The 21,848-nt window shown below is 37.1% G+C and overlaps 1 protein-coding gene across 1 annotated transcript in view; it reads right to left on the bottom strand.

Annotated features, from left to right (window-relative positions):
• Positions 1–6,718: 6,718 nt before the first annotated feature.
• LOC132359516 (uncharacterized) overlaps positions 6,719–21,848 on the bottom strand; it is a 174,696-nt gene continuing 159,566 nt past the window's right edge. Inside the window, exons 6-7 of the transcript XR_009500861.1 lie at positions 13,817–13,901; positions 6,719–6,976 (exon numbers count right to left, since the gene is read on the bottom strand). The gene's annotated coding sequence lies outside the window, so the exon portion shown is untranslated. The remainder of the gene's footprint in view (positions 6,977–13,816; positions 13,902–21,848) is intronic.

Below are 21,848 nucleotides of genomic sequence, written 5' to 3'. Positions count from 1 at the left end.
CCATTAGCCGAGCAGCAGTGGGGTTTGCAAGGCAGGTGGAAAGGTCAGTGTTTGTTATTTTTATCGGCCCATTCCTCAACTTCACGGCCAGTAAAGTGGGTTCCTTTGTTGCTACTGATGTCCATGGGCGAGGTGGGGGTCCCGTATGTTGCACATGTTTTTTACGTTGCTCCATGACTCAGGTGGGTCTTTTGTAAGGTCTCCCACCTGTTGTAACGCATTGCCGAAGCATACAGCTGTTGTTCCATCACACTGTATCGTTGCTCCCCCCCATTCCATAGCTGGGGCCAGAAACGCAAGGACACTCTTACTATTTTGCTGTTATCACAGGCCCCAGGCAAAACCTTCCGAGTAACTGGCCACGCCCAATTCACAAGCCTGTCCCTGAGTTAATATCCCTAAAGCCTGTGTCTGTAATTGTTCAGGGGTGGTGGGCCGGGAGTATAGGAGTCTCACTCAACCAGATAACACTCAAGTATTTGATAGATAATCCAGGTCCTTGTGTTTTGTCTGTATTCACCACTCATCCCCGAGCAGTCAGGTGAGCCACGAGCGTGGGGCTGCTACTTTTAAACTGGAAAGAGATTCTGAGACTAACAGGATATCATCATTATAAGGGAAGAGAAAAGACATCTCTCATGGTAGTCAGCTGCCACTGGCCCCCACATGCTAGCGATCAGCCACCTCGGGATTAGCTCCCAACTTTGTTTCCCAGCCTTATCTCCTGACATCTTGGCACTCACGGGAGTTTCCTCGGCCTCATAGCTGGCTTGCTAATTTTCAGGCTGCACCCCGCAGGCCTGCTAGCCCTGTAGCTGCTCAGCCTCACGACTGAAGAAAGAGTCCAGAGACAGCGACGGACACATCACTGGCTTATTGGACGGGGGTCTTACACGCCGGAGGCAAAGGTCCTGGAGCGACATCCCACTGGGTACGGCGGAAAACAGACAGGACACGGCAACAACCTTCGCTACTCTGGGGAGGAGGAGGCTACCTTTTATAGGGGGAATTGTCTTCAGGTTGGCTCATTAGTTACCAGGGAAACCAGCAGCTGGGGTAGGGGGCAAGCACATAGGCAGTTACTAATTCAGCCCTATGATTAAGAGGATTGGATAATCATGTGAGTGAAGCAGGGCCTGGTTGAGCAGGGGATGCACAGGGAGCAAGGGAAGAGCCAACTTGAGTGGCTTGACTCTACAACAACGCACGCTTGAGGGGAGGAAGGAGGCTCAAACGGGGAAAGAAAAAGACTTTATGCTTAAATTTTTCTTCTTCGGCCTTGCAATATGAATTTTATTTCATCATGAGTAAAAGAGTGGGTGGTAAAGAAATGCTTTCTAGGCCATCTTCCAGACTGGTATTTAGGACTATTAGGCTTACCCACATACAGTAGCCACATAAACTGAGCCCTCAGCCTAACACCTTCATTGCATATCCCTGCTTTATTCTAAGCCTTAAATTGCAAGTGGGCAGGGGCTATTAATCTCTGTACCCCAATAAATGTTTCTCAAGTTGAATTTTGAGTTTTGTGTGGTTGAAACAATACCTCATCTTATATGGTTCACTCTGGCAGAAAACACCCTTTGATTTATTTCTAGGAAACTAAAATTAATTTTGAAGAGAAGAATTTTTTTTAAAACCATCTAAGAATTTGCCAAAGAGGGTAGGATCAATGCGGAACCCTTCAAGTATATCGATAACAATAAATGCTCTCTGCTTTTTACAGTTTCAAGTTTTATAACTACAGGTATTGAAACTCAAATTGTTCTACAAATTAATTTCAGTTCTATATAAATATACTTGTAGATTCTGTATTAAATTGAATTTGCCAGCATCAACTTAACCTATTTTGAGGATTATTTTACCATGCCCCTAGTATGGTAAAATAAAACAAATGCTGAGCTCAGAAGTTATTTTAACTGCAAACATAGCTTTAAAACCTTTAATTAGCTTAACCCTGTTTAGTTAAGTCACTGTGATCAGTAATTCGAAGACCCAAGTCTACCTAGCCAGGTAATTTAGTCTAGAATTCTGAACAACCTAAATTGCAGAACTGCAACTTTACTTCAGAGGTCTGTAGAGTATATAAGATTTAGAAGGTTTTGAATTGTTCAGAAACTCCCGGAGTTCAGTAAAATTCTATATGTCTACAAAGTCTAACTGTCATACATCTCATCTCAAATAACTCTGGGTCTTATAGTAACAAAAATAATCCAATTACTGTCAAAACACCATTAAGAGGACTTCTATATACTGGATTCTTAACATACACACTAAAATTGATGACAGCACAGAGCATTATTTCACTTTTGAAACCAATAATTAAGAAGAATTTTTCCAGCCCCAAACCATTAATCACAGAAATACAACATCTCACTTAGGCCCCCATTAACATTTTATAGAATTAAAAAAGACGGTAATGGCTAATTCCTGGGTTTCAGCACCAAAAAAACCAATCATGCAAACAAACATAACAAAACACAAAAAAAAAGATGATAATGATGCTCCAGTGTAACAAGGAAGAATGCAAAAAGAAGCCCGCCCTACACTTCATTCAAAGTTCTTTTAAGAAATGAGGAAATGCTTGGATTCTGATGTTAAGGATCACAACAAAAAGAATATTGAAAAACATCGAATTGTAGGACTCCTTTCCCATAGGGGACCCCATTATAAGTCTGCTACTTGGGACAAGGCACTGGCCCATCTGCTCCGGTAAGGGAAGCTGGGCATGCTGGACATTGAAAATCCTATCACTCTCAGCCGTGAGAAAGAGGAGTTTAAGGGAAATAAGCATTTTGCAAAAGGCAAGAGAAGGAAAGGTCCTGATCAAGGAAGGAAATATTTTCCATTTTTTAGAAGTACTAAGGAGCCAGAAGAATTAGGAGCATGAATGGAAGTGAATTCCCTTTGAGAACCTCTATTTCCGTATATGCCTGGATTAGGAAAATTTATAAAGATCAACAATAAAACTAAATGTACCTTTAAACTATGCTTTTAAATATGGGGGCAAACAAAAGCCTATTTGTTAAAGAATGTGATACAGAGTGAAATCCCAATTATACTCTTTTTAAAGCCACTAGGAATCTCAGAAGAGTAGCCACAAACACAACAAGCAACAATTTACACTGGTACAACAATGAACAAGAACACTTTTACATCCATTGCCTCAATTGATCACTGTTAGCACCCTGAGTGTGCACAAGGTTAAGTTAGCATTTCCATTTTATGGAAAAGGACATTGAGGCTTTGAAGAAATTGCCAGTTGCTTTCAAAAAGATACCTGTCACTCTTGATTAAAAAAATGTTTGATCAAATTAAAAAAGAACCACATTCATAGAGATGGAAAATTTATCAACAGTAGCTGGTACTAAAAGTTACATTTTACATTATAAGGTACTTCTTTTGTTTCATAATGGGGCTTTATGTCTTGGTTTTGTTTTTACAAAGCAGAAAGTTCAAATACCTGACCATCTGCTTCCAAATCAGAAATCTGGCAACCCCTAAGTTTAGGGAGTTAAAGGGACTGGATCATATATAGCATAGAATGATCTCTAACGGTCTTGCTCCAAATTCAGAACACTTTGCACTCACCTACAAGGTTTCCACAAAGCAATGAAGTCATCTTCTCTGGTCTGCTCTTTTCATGGTAACTTTCTGAACTGCATCAACTGCCCACATTGTGATGGAACTGTGGGTAAGGGAAGGAGGTGGGGACTGACAAGCATCACGACCCTCTGGATTGATCACAAGGTATTAACTTTCCCTGTTTTCAGATGACACACTAAGTTCATACCCAAATGAGTGGAATTTGACCCTTTGAATCTAGTTCTCATTCTTTTGCTGGAGATTACACAGAGAAGTAAAGCCTCTATTATGTTTGCCGAATGACAATGGAATATTTAAAATACCTCTGAGACAGAAAGGAGTTACCAAGGTTTAGTTCAAAACAATTCTCACTGATTTTTTCACTCACTGGACAGTGTTTATTTAATACATGCAAAGAACTATAGTGGGTAGGGGAAATGCTCGAAATAAAGTTTTGATACTGATAATTCTTAAAATTTTATTTATAGTTAAGAACCTTCTTATGACATACCTTTGACTTCCAATGTTTGACTCTGGAGCATAGGAAACTGGCCTATACTTAATTTTCTCCCGCGCTAAATGACATTGCCTTGTAAAGGAGAAGAGAACATCTTAATCTCAGAACTTATAAAGAAGAGTGCCTGACTGGTGCTGTATAAACTTTCAGTATATTGTGTCCTGGAATATGCGTGTAGTACTATTTCAAGTCCTCTTTACTGATAATTTAATGCTGCCTCTAAATTTAATGCCTATTGCCTTTTCACCAGAAAGCAGATTTTACTGATGATAATGATGATGGTCATTAGGGCCTTGGAGACTTTTTAAAGGATCTAAGGATGAATGAATAAATAAAAACCACGATGACTCATTCTGCACCCTATGCCATTAGTATAACGCATAGCTCAGCACAGTTCTTCTCCCCCACAAAACTGCTCTATTTAAGTATGTGTTAAATTTCTTTTTCAAACAAAATGAGTATAATTTGTTCAGAAATGAGATTGTGGATTGTCAGCAAGCAAGTAGGCATGCTGCAGAAAGGAAATACATTTAACCTGGTTGATTTTTTTTTTTTTCCTCTAAAACTAGTCCTCATAGAACAACCACCAGATTCTGTCAGGCTCTATGTTTACTCCTTCCTTCCTGAATGAGAGGAGTTTTTTCTTTACTACATTTTCATTGCTTTATCTTTTTAAATATATTAAAGAATGTCAAGTTGAATATCCTTCTAATATTGCTTCAAATAGGATACTGGGGCTTTGGAGCACCATCTTTTACATGATTAAATTAATACAGATTAATATTTCATATCATATTCATATTCATAAAAATGTGAATGTATAGACCCTGCCCTTAAATGCTAGCATACAGGTACAAAGAGATATGTCCAGAATTATTTTTTATGAAGATATATGTAGTTAGTATTTCTCCAAAACTAAAGTTGTCCCAAGGTGGTTTGTGATGGCCATTATGGTGTATTTTATTTCACAAAGGATTAAACTATGAAAATCCCAAGGCTGCAAAAAGATTTAGATTCAGACACTGAGTTGATTAGTATAGTCTCTGTTTTTCCCTTTATGAGCCAATTTCAAAGCCATTGATAGGCTTTCTAATGGCACGTGGAAGCAGCTACTTCTTTAATTTCCATACACCTATTTCCCCTTTCTTCTTGTAGCAGACCCTGGAGTAGTGAAAAGGACATGGACTCAGAACACAGATAACGAGGATTCTGTACCTTACCATCCTCTAAGGAGCCAGGTGACCAATCTTGGGGTGGTGATCAGAACCACCTGGGACTTACTCTCGTCCCCATATTATAAAGATAATAATACCACAGGATTGGTGTGATGTAATTGTTATTATTCTGTTTGGTCTGCAAAGAAACAGTCACCAAAAGACTAAAGAGAAGCTACAGAAAGGTTCTTGCTTTAGACAGATTCTACATATTAAAATCTGTATTTAAACAAATGAGCAGGGAGTTATTCACCTTACTTATGAAATATCTAATATAAGAAATAATGCATTTTAAAAGCTAACTTCCATACAATGTTCAAAACACAATTCAATTTGCAAATATTGAATTCAAATTCACCTGTAGCAAGGCCTGAGGTACAACTGCATTTGAAAACCCACTGAGGGACTTTGCACACAATTTAGGCTAATACGATAAAGGAATAGTATATCAAATTTGGATTGATTGTTCAGTTAAGTCTTGTTTACATTACACTGGTCCAATGAAAACCAAAACTTCCATGGGCCTGGGAAGAGTGAGAACTTCCCACTGCTATTCAAGTTGGAAATTAACCAGTTGGTAGGTTATGAGTTCTGACTCTTGACCGTGACTCACTTAATGAGAATGAAGTGTGTCTTTTGGTTCAGACCTCTTGTTTTAATAGCCAGCCACATGGTGAAATATGCCAAGTGCACGTTGGTTGTTTCTGTCTCTTAGAAGGATGACTCAAAGCCATATTAGTAAAATGCCTTTAGAACATGAATAGCGGGGCTCTTCTTTGAGTCAGACCTGATTTTGGGGATGAGACTCTGGCTCGCTTTGTGTGTGTATCATGGAGTCAGATTTACACGGGGTTGGTCTAAATCCCATGAGTCATCTCTAAAGGATAGTATATTCAAGGTACTGTGTCCACAAACCTATTCTCTGATATGTATGTACAAATGTTTAATGTGTACAATATGGTTTGGAATATAATAAAGAGGGTTATATAGCAGGAAAAATATCTTTAAACACTACAATCATTCATAGGGCAGTGAGAGGTTCACACAAAAGGCACAAGAGAGCGGAGATCAACAAAGGAAGCAGTGGATTCACATCTCCCGCCTCACACTCACTCTCTCTAACTGGACTGGGAACAAATGTCTCCCACACTACTTATGTTATTCTTTCCCTCTCTCTCTCAAACTCTCTCTGTGACAAGCATATATGATGTGATGCCACAGTCTGTACTTTCACCTCTCTGATAGTTCTCGTACCTGCTTGCAGTACATGGGTACTAATGCTGTCTTTTTCGTAGAATATTCTAAACACAGTGGTGCACCTTGGTTGTCTTTGGAGAGTCTTCTCCTTGCTTGCCCAGACACAGTCATCAGGTCTTCTAGAGTCCTGTTTAAATCAGGTGAGGACATAGATGGCGACGTCCATCTTAAAGAAATGGAGATAGACAGATGCACTGGACACGGAACTGGAAGTCACAGCTTCACATTCAACTTGAAAAGCCTCAGATATTTTCTACAAAGCAAAATGCTTCCTTCTAGGTGGCTTATCTGCCACTGCAATGACGTGCCACTCAATAGCAGCATCTCTGGGGAGATGGGGAAGTACCACTACCACCAGGATGCCACCTGTGTCCTTGGCATTGCCATGACACTCGTGTTCTTCCTGGAAGTAAAAGAAAATAATCAGGACGTTGATGTCAGAATGGATCTGCTATAATTCAGAAACCCTATTAGGTTTACATATACACACTTGAGTAAGAATTTAGTCAATTAAATAATTATGTAATAAATGGAAACAGCTTAAATACAGGAGCTGTATAAAGTATTTTGGTTTACTAGTTCTTAATTAATTAATTAATAATTATGGCCCATAATTACCAATATGAACTAGGAGGAGTCCTATTATATATGTTTGCATTTTGAATCTTTCTTTTAATGTCTTTGATAGAACCAAGAGAGAGAAAAGCTTAAAAATCATATTATATTCAAATATATATGTGGGCATAGACATTCAACTCAATTTATAACTTTAGTCCCTGCATGTCATACAACTATAAATGCAAAAATATTGAAGTATTTTTACCTGTACAGATACACTCAAAATTAACTCCTTAAGGGAACAGTACATCATTTGTGGTGCCTTAGTTTGTGCTGTCATGCTTTTCATTGACTAGCCACAATTGAGGATAGTTAGAATAATTAACTGTTAGAAATAGTTTACTCTTTGTATTCCTTTGCATTAGAAAAAGACTTATGAGGAAAGAAGAATATTTTTATATTGAAAAATGCAATTTGTGTCGTATGTAAGAAAAGTATGCTCGCAATTACTATGATAGGTCCTTAGGTTTATTTCATCCATTTGCAATGGATTTTTGCAACTCTAGATTGGGAGTGTAGGAAAAAAGAGAATCGGTATAGAAACCTGGGATGCAACAACTTGATGCTTTAAATATCTCAGCATATCTAAGAATAAACTTGCCACCTTCTCTACCAAATACACTTTCTTCGTCTTGGGAAATGTCATCTATCCACTCCATTGTCCAAGGCTGGAGAGCAGAGTCTTGTCCTTGTCTCTTCTGTCTTCCTTAGCAACTTCTCCCTACTTCATTCGAAGTAGCCACAAGTCTTGTCATTTTTAACTCCTTAAATCACTTAAAATATGCCTATTCATTTCTGTCCCCTTACTTGTATTTTAATATAGGTCACTGTCATTTATATGTTGCTTGGATTTCTGTGAAGCCTCCTAACTGGTCTCCTCAATTCCAATCTTCTTCAGTCCATTTGCTACACTTCAGCCAGAATAATCTTTTTCTAAGATATATCTGCCTTTTCTAAAAAAAGGCCCTGCATGCTTACCATCATTCAATGACTTTTGACCTAACTTCAAACTCCTTAGCATGGTTTCCAAGGCCTTTCAGGTCTGGCCCCCATGTACTTCAACCAGCTCTGTCTGTCCCACCCCTCACTCATTGCTGGAGCCATGTAGAATTAACAGCAGTTCGTCCACTCTCTGCTAACTTGTTTTGGAATTCTTTGCTCCCTTGATACAGAAGGCCCTGCTCCAACTTTGTCTAGTTTAATCATGTCAACATTCCTGGATGTTAGACCTATGTTTCCCTGGGAATGTCTTCCCTGACCCTCTCATAGCCTCTTAAGCACACTGTGCATACTCCAGTCACATCCATTCAGTGCTCAGCAAGTATCTGTCCGGTGTCTGCTGTGTGCCAGGTACTGGTTTAGGTGGTTAGGATATGTTGCTGAACAGAAACAGACAAAGACCATTGCCTCCATGGAGCTTGCATTCTTCTAGTAACTTCATGGCAACTTATCTCATGTTTTCCTGACTCTCTTCCTCACTAGATGAAGGCAAGGACTCTCCTGAGGTTACTGTATTACCATGATTGGCACAATGTCCAACTACTAAACATTTGTTTAAAGAAATGAATAAACTGAGAAAATGCAAAGCAATATATTTCTTTTATCTTAGGTCATTAAAATTATTTTGAAGCCAGGGAAAACTTGTTTAGAAGTAAAAGAACCCAAACCTTTGACATTATTTGGGGAAATCTGCCGAATAGGCATATGAACATGTCTCCAAAATTAAATGTAATACTTTTTCCCCCTAAACTTGGTTTCAGTCATTGAGTCCTTCTATAACCTCTTTTAATTTCTAGGTCAATCTGCTCATTTTCTGACCAACAGAGTCTATAATGGAAAAATCAGTATCGAAGACAAAAACACTAGACGGTCTTCTGAAATAGAAAAATTAAACTGTTTGAACAAAAGTATTAAATGTACACTTTCCATGGGCCTGAGATTACTTGGAGAAAAGATGTTTTTCTTGCAAACCTAAAATAGCCATGCTAAATTCTTAAGCTGTTCTTCAGAATTAGAAATAAAAATCTAGAAGACAAGGAAAGGGTTTTTGGTGTTTTGAAGCCTCATTGAGTTCGGTTTTTCCTAGGTGAAAAGGAAAACCACAGCAATATTTTGCTTTTGATAAGAATATATCAGATGGACTTGAAAAATTCAGCAGCTAATTACTTTTAAGATGATCTGAGGCAGGAAAAAATTTTAAGGTGACATAGAGTTGGGGTGCTTAACACTCAGTATTCAGGTCCCGTAATTCCTTAGCAAAACAAGTAAGATTAATATGTGATTTTAAAAAATGGTCACTGCCTTCTAAACATATGCCTTTTTATTTAAACAGGTTTATATTTCCTGCCTCCAAGATGCTTCACACTTACATACCTTCGCCATTCTTTTTCAAAGCACTGTTGGTTATTTCGTTTTTGTAGAGATCACGAGTCCACTTGATATTAGTGACTTACACTTTCCTCTGCTTTGTGAGTGTGGGTACTAGCCTTTTTGTATACCAATTTGCTTACACTGCAGTCTATGCTGGTAATACTGTACATTGCCTGACCTCTGAATGGAAAAATAATAACAAGTTAAAACAGTCATTTTACCTGAAGTCGATAAGGCCATAACACTCACCCTGCTTTCAATTCACAGGCTCAATTTTCATCCACTCACTCTCGACTTTGAGAGGAAGGAATAATGACAGGTTACAGGCACTTTATTTCAAAATTCACTCACAAAGTTATTGACGAGCATTTTTCACAGCAACAGTTCTTCTCTCTGACCCTCGTGAGCTGTTTACATGAAAAATGCTCTCCCTTGTAGATTAATGAGAGTGGAAACTAATTCCACACCAAACATGTAGCAATTGCTTTAGCATCTCTGTTTTTGATATGGGAACAAAAATAGGGATAATTTGCCTCAAACTGCAGTCACTTCAGTCATAATAAAATCTCAGAGTGTACTGTTTGCTTTCAACTTTCATTAGGTAAGCTGGGGCTGTTATTAAGGTACCAACACATAAATGTTATATTAGCACTTAACAGAAGCACAGCATTCTCCTCTAGGAGATAAATTCTACCCTTGTCAATATAATTCCACACTGAGTGCAGTAAAGGAGTTTGAAAAGATGAAATAGTGAGGCTTTGCACTACAGGAAAAGAAATACCTTGTTCATTCAAGCTTAAAGGCCATTTTGCTGGCCCAAGGTGCTAGGGTACTGTTCAGAAAATAAGTCTCAGAGAAACTCTCCTAGGTCAAGTCAAACATTGAGACAAACTTTCAGACATGTTCTCTTTGTCCAAGGTTGTTAAATCAGTCACTTTAAATTTCTGAATGCCTTCACCTGCCATTTCAACTCTGGGAAGAAATATAAGAATTTAAGGCCAAGATGGAGTTCATTTCCAGAGAGCAAATGATAATCATTCTGTCTAAGCCACTGTACACACAACACCCACATACTTCTTTTCTTTTCTTTTTTTTTCCTTTTGAGTATGGTAAGCCCTTTTAAAATGTAAGGTATTGTGTATATCATTGTGGTAGAGCTGTTTAAATTAAAACTGCCTTTATCCTTACTCTTACTACTATGTTTTTTAGGTCCTCTTAAAATAACTATCTCCAATTCAGGCCTAAGAAAAGTGCTGTCACACTTAGAAAAATAAGGACCATTTAGTCATCTAAAATGGAAAAAAAGGAAGGAGAGGGGCATCTAAAAGCATGGCTATTGCTAGGCCTACCTTTGCCATCGTTTATCTTCTTTCCTAGCCTTTCAAATTTCTTTAGCATACCATCATTCAATCATTTTAAGGTCTTTAAAGGAGTCTATTGTCATTTAGATTATTTAGCAACCTTAATTGCACAAAATAGTCTATTTTAACTACCAAATTCAGACCATCATGTTTTTCAGATGACATGTGAAATGTAAATGTGACTACTGTCCCTCTGCATTTGTAAGAGACAATTAGAGACAACATATAACACGATTCTGCCTAAAAATGTTGGCAATAAGGACTGTTTGGCTTAAAGTTCTATTCATAGGGTTAAATGTAATTATATTTGCCAATTTACATTACTATTCTACTAATCTGGGAAATCACTGTTATTCAGCCTTTCCCAGAAGGTTAATGCATTTCTGTCCACCCATCCTTATATCCCTTGCATTCTGGTAATCCCAAAAATGGCCTGTAAATGTTTACTGTGTCCAGACTTGAGAAAACAAGTATTAAGTACATTTCTGCTGAAACTTCAAAGTCCATGGGTTTAACAGATGCCCATTCATTTGTAACCAAGTTTTAAAATGGTAGTTTTCATATATAATATTTACATGAACAAAACAATGGTTTCCTTTTCAAGATCAAATTAAAATAATTTTCAATCCATAAATAAACAGTAATACATTTTTTAAAAAAAACATAATTTGGGGGATAAAGTGAGAACTATTTTATATGCCCACGGTTTTAGATGCTGGCAAACATTGCATATGAAAGTTTATTTGGCTTCAAGAATTAGAGTGGGGTTTTTTTGATATATATATTTAAGCAATAAATTTAGGACCAGAGCCAGCAGCTTCTCAACCATTTCACTGAGTGGAAATTCAGATAGACTTTTTAGAGAAAGTAGCAGAGGCCTAACATCTAATTAAAACAAATAGTCAACTACAAGCTCTTCATTAACAGAGAATACATTTTACATATTTCTGAATCCTCAGCAGGTAGCATGGTGCCTGGTACTCAATAAGTCCTCAACGAATGTTTCACGCTAACACTTTTCTGGAAGGCAATTTATATCGAATTTCCCAATGCTCATTCAATTTGACTCAAATTCCAAGTTTAGAAATTTAATAAAATAGAGATGTGCACAAAGGAAATAATTAGAGGTATATAGGATGTTTACTGTAATGTTATGTATAATAGCAAAAATGGTTAACAACCAAAATATCCAACAGTGGAGTACTGGTCAAATAGATTATAGTATATAAGATAGTGAAATCTTTTTATAGATAACCTATTAAAAACCATGTTTGCAAAGAAAATTTAATTATAAGGGAAAATAAAATATATTGTGTGGAAGAAAAAGCAGTTCAAAGAATAGCAGGTACAATTTTAAAAAATGCATACACAATATGTGTGTGCATATATACATGCATACATATCTGAATGAGACAGAAAAAAATTATGTTATAAGGAAAAAAGACCAAGCCAACAAATGCATGTTTCTTGCAAACCCCTGCTGGCTTGTAAAGATAGAAGGTGTTGGGATGAGTCCTTATTTAATGAGTGGAGAGATCTGTGTGAGGATGCAGAGAGAAGAGAGGCTGGAGCTGAGGACAAGCCTAGCTCTGTGCAGCAGGACTAAATATGGGCAGGGATCTATGGCAGTCGGCAGTTAATAGGAATTAGGGGCATGGCAAAGAACCCAGATGTCTAATGCAGATTCTCTACTGAGTTTTTCTGTGCAGTACATATTGTGTCCTTCTCCTCTGCCTTCTCCTGAAAACTTCAGCAAAACTTTATTTTTCTCTTATACTTTGTAAAGGTAGATTTTCTTTGAGGGGTGGTGACCAGGTGCAGAGTCCTGCTGAGGGGCAAGAAGCAAGGCTGCCTGAGGGGCCCGCCCACATTGGGGATATCTTTATGAAGGAAAATGCACCAAAATATGAGACAGTCATTAGCTGTGGGTACAGAAATAAGAAGGGGATTTTCATTTCCTTCTTTGTACTTTAATGGATTTTCCAAATTTCTGTAATGAATGTGCATTTCTATCATAATCAGAAAAAATGTTTTTTTTTTTAATGTCGAATGAATAAGTAAACAAGTCAATGAATGAATGACTTTAAAAAGTGGTAGTTCTGGACTTCCCTGGTGGCGCAGTGGTTAAGAATCCGCCTGCCAATGCAGGGGACACGGGTTTGAGCTCTGGTCTGGGAAGATCCCACATGCCTCAGGGCAACTAAGCCCGCGAGCCACAATTACTACGCCTGCGTACCATAACTACTGAAGTTCCTGTGCCTAGAGCCCGTGCTCTGCAACAAGAGAAGACACCACAATGAGAAGCCCGTGCACCACAACGAAGAAGAGCAGCCCCTGCTCGCTGCAACTAGAGAAAGCCCATGCGCAGCAATGAAGACCCAACGCAGCCAAAGATAAATAAATAAATAAATAAATAAATAAATAAATTTACAAATAAATAAATTTATTAAAAAAAGTGGTAGTTCTGAGAAAGACTCTGAAGTATACTCTCAAATGGAAATTGCTATATTTACAATCAATATAAGAAACCCCAGAGCCTCTTTCCAGTTTTGGGTTGTCTTTTGAAATAAGACACTTGATTTTAGAATATACACACACATGTGTATTTTTGCCCAATGAGTTCTACAAAGCCTGATTAGTCAAATAATAAATATGCTTACTTAATTTTCTTGAAAAAAGAAAAAGTTGGATCTTATTTTAGTAAAAAAAAATAATATATTAGTTGTACCCACAGTTGAAAGTAATTTTAAAAATTTTATTCCTATGTATTTTCCATTAAAAAAGGGAACATAGCAAAATAAGCATGTGCATTTAACGAACTAATGAATGCAGTTGTGCTGACATTACTGTTCTTCCAATTGTCAGCTCCAATGCCTAAGAACATCAATACTCACCAGACAACTAGGGCTTGAATGCTGGCTCCACCACATACTGGCTGTGTGATCTTAGGACAGTTATTTACCTTCTCAATTTCCTCACCTGTAAAATGGGGATAACACCAATTCCCATCTCAGCATCATTATGAGAATAATAGAAGCATTTTTAGATTCGTCTACATGATCACCTTATATTTGGATACTGCCACATATATTTATGACCATGTTTACATTTGTGTTGATGCCAGTGAACATTTAAAGTACCAACAGTTACATGTTGCTTTTAGAATCCCTGCTCCAGTCTGTATTCCCCCCAGACAGTGTTAATTGCTCTGGGATTCTGGGCATCACTTAATTCCTATCTCTATTATAGCTTGCCGGCATTGCCATACCATTGTTTGTTTACATGTCTATCTACCCTACTAGACTCCACCCTTTGAAAGCGATGTTTGTGTCTTCTCTCCTTTTATATCCCTGACAGCAAACAGAGGCTTGAGCACCCAATAAATGTTTGCACTCAGTAAATTTAAAAAAAAAAAGTACCAACGGTTAAAGTGCTCATTTGCCACTAACATATACAAACATGGGCACTGACTATTGTAGTCATTCTTGTTCACTATTATTGCTCTCAGAGTCTTTTGTCAATTATAAGGACAAAACTCTGGTTTGTAGTAAAATTTCACCGTTAAAAATATTTTAATAGAATAAAACTTTAGCTTCCTAACATTTAGTAAGTTGAGATTATGATTTGACATCAAGATATTAATATTGCAGTACAGTAATGTACTACTGGGTCTTACACTAACAGGAAGAGAACTTAGGTGGACTTAACACATAAATGATGCCCTAGTGCCAAGTAGAGGCCAAATGATATCATGACATTCTGCTCAAAAGAAGGTTTTATAGTGGTTCACATAGAAATAGTGGGAGAAATGAGTCCTTACCTGTCACATTGCAGTATAGCTAAACCAGCCAGAAAAGAAGTCAAACCATAGGAGTCAGCACTTATTTGGTTAGGAGATATATTACGAGTCCTACTTTTTAAGTATTAAGTTGCAGTAGTTCATTAGCAGTGTGTAGAAATAAATATATAATAGGATATCTGTTTAATGATATTTCTTTATTAATCAGTTAGGATTATTAAAATAATTGTTCTAAATAAAGATGTATACATTTGTGTAAATTATATAATTTTAAAATTAACTACAGCATGTGTCACAATAAAGCGATGCCTTAATTATAGTTGTACTGGTTTTGTAGGTTTATTTTTATTTACCCTTTATGTTTTTTTCATTGTATAGCTGATAAAAAGCTACAGGTAAAGGAGTTCATAGCTAGTTTTATAGTGTTACATGTACAAGTAACACTATAATAAAAAGAATACAGGCCACAACTGGACATCTGCAAGAATTTTTTATTACTTTCAAGAGTAAAAAGTTTGAGAAATGCTGTAGTAGAGTAACCTGCTTCTCTTTGCAGAATGTTTCAAACCATTTTATTACCAAATATAATGTGCAGTTTTGGCTGAAAAGCTAATACATTTGGCTTTTATTCAAGAAGTAGGATAGCTTTATGGATGATTATTGACAAAGACAATAATGAGAGTGGTGAGGATGATTCTGCAAATCTAAAGATGACCATCCTACTCCCCATCGATAGGATGTGTGCTGATTTATACAGACCCATTGAGAATTTTCATCCACTTATGATAAATAAGATGCGTTTTCAAGTTTCCAGTTCTACATCTATAAAATGAACAATACCTATATGATTGCTTTAGAAAGTTAAGGTGAGAAGCAAAGGAATGTGTGAAAGTTAAAATAGCAAGAGTCTATAGCTATAAAAATGACATTATTATTTCATTAACAATAATCTCAGGGCCCATTTACTCTCTGAGTTCTTGTTGCTTTTGTTTGGGTGATCAGGCATAGGTTACAAGAGTTGGGCATAGGTAGTTCATTAGTTCTTGACTATAATAAAATACTATTGCTGAAACCTGATTGTTTGCAGAGGCTACACATCACTAAAACTCTGGCACTTTCTAGAGGACCAAGGAAGCTTTCAAAGCAAAAAAATACTGTTAAATCTCTTTGATAAATGTAAAGCATATTGGTATAGATGCACAATGCAAAGCGAAGACTATACCTCCTGAAGCTGGAGCCCACATTACAGAAACTGAGAAACAATTCCAGTGTTACCACCTGAGCTTCTGCCCTTGAATTGATATTAAGTAACCATATCACTCCTTATGGCCTCCAGTCTCCCTTGCTGATACCTTTTAATTTTTAAACAGTCCTACTTTATAAATCATATCCTCTTTCATGTGTTCTCTCAGCTAAAGAATTAATTTTGCAAGCAAAATATCTAAACAGTAAGCATAACAACAATGAAACAGGTTAAAGCTCATTAGCAGCAGGGAGCAGATGTAGTAAAACTCTGCCAGTTCCCCTATATTTCCTTCTCAGCAGGGACTGGGCACCAAGCTGTGAGTTAGTTCTATACCACAATGCTTGGCTGCTGTTTCAGCAATTGCACCTTATTGCTTCAAGTATAATACTAAGAATTCACTCTGATTTTTGATTTTTCTTTGCAATAATAATGTCTAAAAGGACCCTGCAGAGCTAAAATGTAAAGTTAAGTACCAAGTGCCAGCTAATCAGGAGATTATAAAATTGTAATTGATAAGAAAATAATTATAGATTATAAAGTCATTTTATCTTTGAAAAAACATTAACTTCTTGACAAACAGAGGCACCAGACTCTGGATGAAATCCATAATTGCTCAAGTTAAATTTCCTTGAAATATCATGCAATATCTAACATTCAGTATAATGTTTTACACAACTGGTAAAAGATAACTGTGTAAGGACCAAAGCAATAAATAAACTGATTATGATATAAACTAAAAGCAAATGAATTCTGTCAGAAAAAACACAATCTCAAATTATTAAACTAGGATTTCTTCCTTCATGTGCAACGTTAAAATAGAACCATCGGGCTTCCCTGGTGGTGCAGTGGTTGAGAATCTGCCTGCCAATGCAGGGGACACGGGTTCGAGCCCTGGTCTGGGAAGATCCCACATGCCGCGGCGCAACTAGGCCCGTGAGCCACAACTACTGAGCCTGCGCGTCTGGAGCCTGTGCTCTGCAACAAGAGAGGCCCGCGCACCGCGATCAAGAGTGGCCCCCACCCGCCGCAACTAGAGAAAGCCCTCGCGCAGAAACGAAGACCCAACACGGCCAAAAATAAATAAATAAATTAATTAATTAATTAAAAAAAAATTAAACTCAAAAAAAAAAATAGAACCATCTTTTAGGAAACAGAAATAGCAGCCAAATTGAGGTGCCTACAAAGGTGAATATTAGCAAGGCTTTATTTAAAAATCTTTTCTAGAGATTAGAATCCTTTCCTGGGGCTAAAAGTAGTACTTAGATGTGCCAAAACACTGTTGGAGAGACAAACCATCAGCATAAATTCACCTGCTAGATTCTGGATATCCAGGATAGACTGTTGGGACACAATTTGTTCAGCAAAATAAACACATGCTGTAGAATCCAATTCATGTAATTTCCAACAAGTCAAACTGCAACAGATGTAAATTTAACAATTGATAAATTTATCTGTATATTCTTACAATTCTGTAAATTACTCTCAAAGCTGATGCTCTATGTTTGTTTGCTGTTTTTGTGTAGGTTTAGTTTTTGCAATGGATTCATTCAGCCACATCTGATAGACAAGATGCTTTTAGAAGAATGACATTAACAGTGTTCTAGGAAAGCTACTCTAAATCTTTCAAAGAAAGAAAAAGAAACCAAGAAGTGCAATACCTGGGAGAGTGGAACCCATATTCTGAATCTTCTAGGCTACGAAAATAAATTCATAATCCTTCTTCTGCAAAGTAACAGGACTGGCATCAAAGCCTGGAGCAGATCTAAGCCTACAAGCAAGGTTAATTAAACTTGCCCCATTTCACAGAAATTAAAATGGCAAGGTCTTGAGGATCATTATAGTATGAAAAGTTGACCTAAGAAAAAAAGTCACCTATGTACTAAGGTTGATTGACTGCTCTGAATTGCTTGACCCATTTTCCATTGGAAAAGGAGAGAAATTGGGTTTCCTGACACATCTTCTTTAATACAAACATTTTTGTGTATCTTCAGATACAACTGGGTCCTATGAGTTTATATCAGTTAGATCACGCCTTTGGGAATGTGGGTTATTTTTCAAACTCAATGGGTTGTAGGTAACATTTGGAGGTGTGGAAACAGTCACCTAGGACTTGTGTGTCCTTAAAGGGTACTCAGGCAATAGGTCATTTTGTGGTATTAGCATTTTGTTGTGCAGTTTCAGTAGCTCTAAACACAACTGAACTCCTTTAGCCATCCCCAGCATAGATCGTGTGGGCAGTTTAAGGTTCTCCACTGGAGGTATGAAATTGAAAACTTCCAGGGATTTCTGCTTTAAGGTTTCATTAGATATTGACTAAGGGTAATGGAATTGAATTGAAAGAGATACATATGTAGAAAAATTGACAGAAAATACAGCTCTAATGTGGCAGAGAAACCCAATCCACAGCAAATCACACACAAAAACAACCAGTGCTGTCTGATATTCAACAGGTATGTAAACATGAACAACTGCTGACATTATATCTACCTTTTGAAATAATTTCATCCCACCTGAAAAATCAAATGACAAGAAAAGAGTAATAACTACAAAGTCCTTGAAAGCTGCCTGACCACCAGGACTAAAGGGATGCTCATTGAAACACAGTTCTGCTGATTGGCCTTGTATGAGGAGGAGACAACAGCAGGATACTCAAGGAACTGGAGTATAGTGTTCTAATGTGTGACATTGCCAAACAGAGAGGGCAGAGAAATGCTCTAAATTACTATTGAAGCAGAAACTAGAGCAATCTGGATTTCACTGTAGATGACTATGACACTGGTGACAGAGCAGCCTGGTATGTAGCTACAAGGAATGGAGTTGTTGATCTTCAGTAAAAAAAAAAGAACAAAAAAACTTCAGGCTGATTACTGCCTAGAAGACAGAGTTGCAAAAAGTGGTCAACCTTTCAGGTGGTAGCCGCTACCAAATATGTGACAATTTTCACATCAAAATTTCTGAGTGCAGAAAGTATTAAAAATCATAGAATTATTAAACTGTAGGACTGGACAAAGCCATGGTCATCATCTCTTAAACCTTCTCATTTTGTAAGGGAAACAGAACTGCAGAACAACCTGCCTTGCTCACCAGTCAGAAGCAGAGTTAGCACGTGAAGCCACATCTCTGTATGCTTGATCTAGCCATAAACCCTACTCAGAGTGCATTTTAGGCGCATCAGCTTTCAAATAGAGGTGTAACCTCTTAAACTAGAAGAAAGCCTGTACAATTCCTTTATATCTTCAAAGAAAATCTGGGGAGGGGTCAGTTTGCAAGGTATGAAATCTGTATACTCAATTAAAACCTTCAAGGGCTTATTAAATATATGACCCTGATGATAGCTTTGAAATTCTAATACAGTTCTATCATTTTTAGTCTACCACAAAGGCTTATTTTGATCTTGAAGGACCCTCGGAGGTCATCTTGTCCAACCCTTTCATTTCAAGGAGTAGGCTCTCTCTTAACTCACCTTCACAAGAGTAATCCTTTCCACTCTCTTTATAAACACTTCACTGATACTCATGGAAGGATGAATTATTTAGGCTTCTGGCTCTTCTCTAGATTCCCACCACTCTGTCCCTACCAGTTGAGTTGTTCATTTACAAATGATCAGTTGTCTTTATTCCAAACTTGAATATGCTACTTGCAACTGTTATTGGCATTTTGTACTTTCTCTTAAGTATTACATATTCCTCTGTAATATGAATGTAAAACAAAGCAGAGTTGTTTCTATAAAAATTAAGTTAAATATTTTGGATAGGCTTTACAAAAGTGAGCTGTTATTAATAATGTTGTAAGTGTTGGTGAGGATATAGTGAAACTGGAACTCCTTTTCACTGTTGGTGGGAATGTAAAATGGTGCAGCTGCTATGGAGAACTGTACGAAGGTTCCTCAAAAAGTTAAAGAGAAATACCATATGATCCAGAAATCCCACTTTTGGGTATTTATCCAAAAGAACTGAAATCAGAATCTCAAAGAGATACTGCATTTTCGTTTTCATTGCATCATTTTCACAATAGCCAAGAGGTAAGAACAACCTAAGTGTCCGTCAAGGGATTAATGGATAAAGAAAATATGGTATATACATACAATGGAATATTATTCACTTATAGAAAAGAAGAAAATTCTGTCATATGCTACAGTATGGATGAACCTTGGGGACATCATGAGAAGTGAAATAAGCCATTCACAGAAGGACAAATACTGCATGATTTCACTTACATGAGGTTTCTAAAGTAGTCAAACTAATGGAAGCAGAAAGTAGAATGGTGGTTGCCAGAGGCTGGAGGAGTTGTTCAACGGGTATAAAGTGTTAGTCATGCAAAATGAAAAAATCCTAGACATCTGGTGTGTACAACATTGTACATGACAGGCATCTTATTACAAGGTGTGGAAGGCACATGAAATTTGAACTAAGATTTGTGTTCAAAGCCTGACTCTAATATCTGCCTCATTAAGTTGCCTAGAAGATTAAATAGTAGGCTACCTGACTCATGGGAGGTGCTCAGTAAAGATCAGTTTCCTTAAAAATATTATTGCATTGATTTACCATGATAACTGACAAGGAGGTACTATTATCCTTATTTTATAATTACACAGCTAATAATTCGGAAAGCCTGCATACAAGCCCACATCTGTCTTTAAAGCCTGAGCCTTTCCACTACAAGACACTGTTTAATCATGGTGTAATTTTGAATGGGATTCCAGTCTGAATGATTTAGCCACGTTAAGTTGTAAATGCACTGTCAACAGCTGAAAGCATTGATATTAACTGAAGACGAACTGGACAGAATTGCCTAGTGGTCCATTTATAAGTTGGGGAACAGCTGACAGATGCAATGGTTTAAATTTCATTAGTGTTAAGTGTTTGTGTCTATCTGTTTTTTGGGGAGGTGGTCTATAATTACTTATGTCCTACTGCTTCTTGGGTCTACTTTTTTATTATTATTGATTTATTATATTTTATGATTTAAAAAGTAGTCATACAAAGTAATTTAATTTAAGGGAGTGTCAAGGGCACAGTTCTACTTTTCACCAGTTAGAATTAGAATTCATGATTTCTGTCCACTATGATTTCAGAAAAATTGCTCTGGGATTTGAAGAAGCATTAAAAGCATGGTGTCAATAACAAAGTACTATTGTTATTAGTGTTGTTATTGTTCTGCTTTTCCAATTTGAAGATCACCATGGGTTGGAGATGACAGAAACAGAATAGGAAGTGAATGATGATGACGTTTTCTTTCAACTTTTAACTTTACGGTATGCTTCCCAACCAGTGAGATGATCACTTCTTTGTTTTAATTCTCACTCTAAAAGTTGCATTTAAATGACTTGTCATGATTAAATTTTAGCATTGTCACCAGCTTTAGTTTATACTACACTTTAGTTTTTCTGTCCCTATTCTTATGTTTGTACCACATAGGAAGGTAACTGTCTTGGTGTCCCTTTCTCTATTTTTCTCATATTCCTTTAGCTTCTGAGAGTCCATTCCAATGATTTAAGACCCAGAAAACCCCAAATCTAGAATTATCTTCTAAACTTGGAACTATCTTTCCCTGTTTTGACTTCTCCATTGCATTTATTATGGCACTGATTATAATTTACAGTATATTATATTTGCAAATTCCTTGAGGTACCTTTGTAATATTTTTCTCAAAAATAGTTTGTTCAAAATTTTGATGAATTTTAAGATGTATTATCAATCACTTTTTTTTTAAAAAGTATTTATTTATTTATATTTGGCTGCGTTGGGTCTTTGTTGTTGCGCGCAGGCTTTCTCTAGTTGTGGCAAGCACAGGCTTCTCATTGCAGTGGCTTCTCTTGTTGCAGAGCACGGGCTCTAGGTGCGTGGGCTTCAGTAGTTGTGGTGTGCGGGCTCAGTAGTTG

The sequence above is a fragment of the Balaenoptera ricei genome, chromosome 2 (genome assembly GCF_028023285.1).
Source record: "Balaenoptera ricei isolate mBalRic1 chromosome 2, mBalRic1.hap2, whole genome shotgun sequence".
NCBI lineage: Eukaryota > Metazoa > Chordata > Mammalia > Artiodactyla > Balaenopteridae > Balaenoptera > Balaenoptera ricei.
This window is presented reverse-complemented; position numbering and strand designations above follow the sequence as displayed.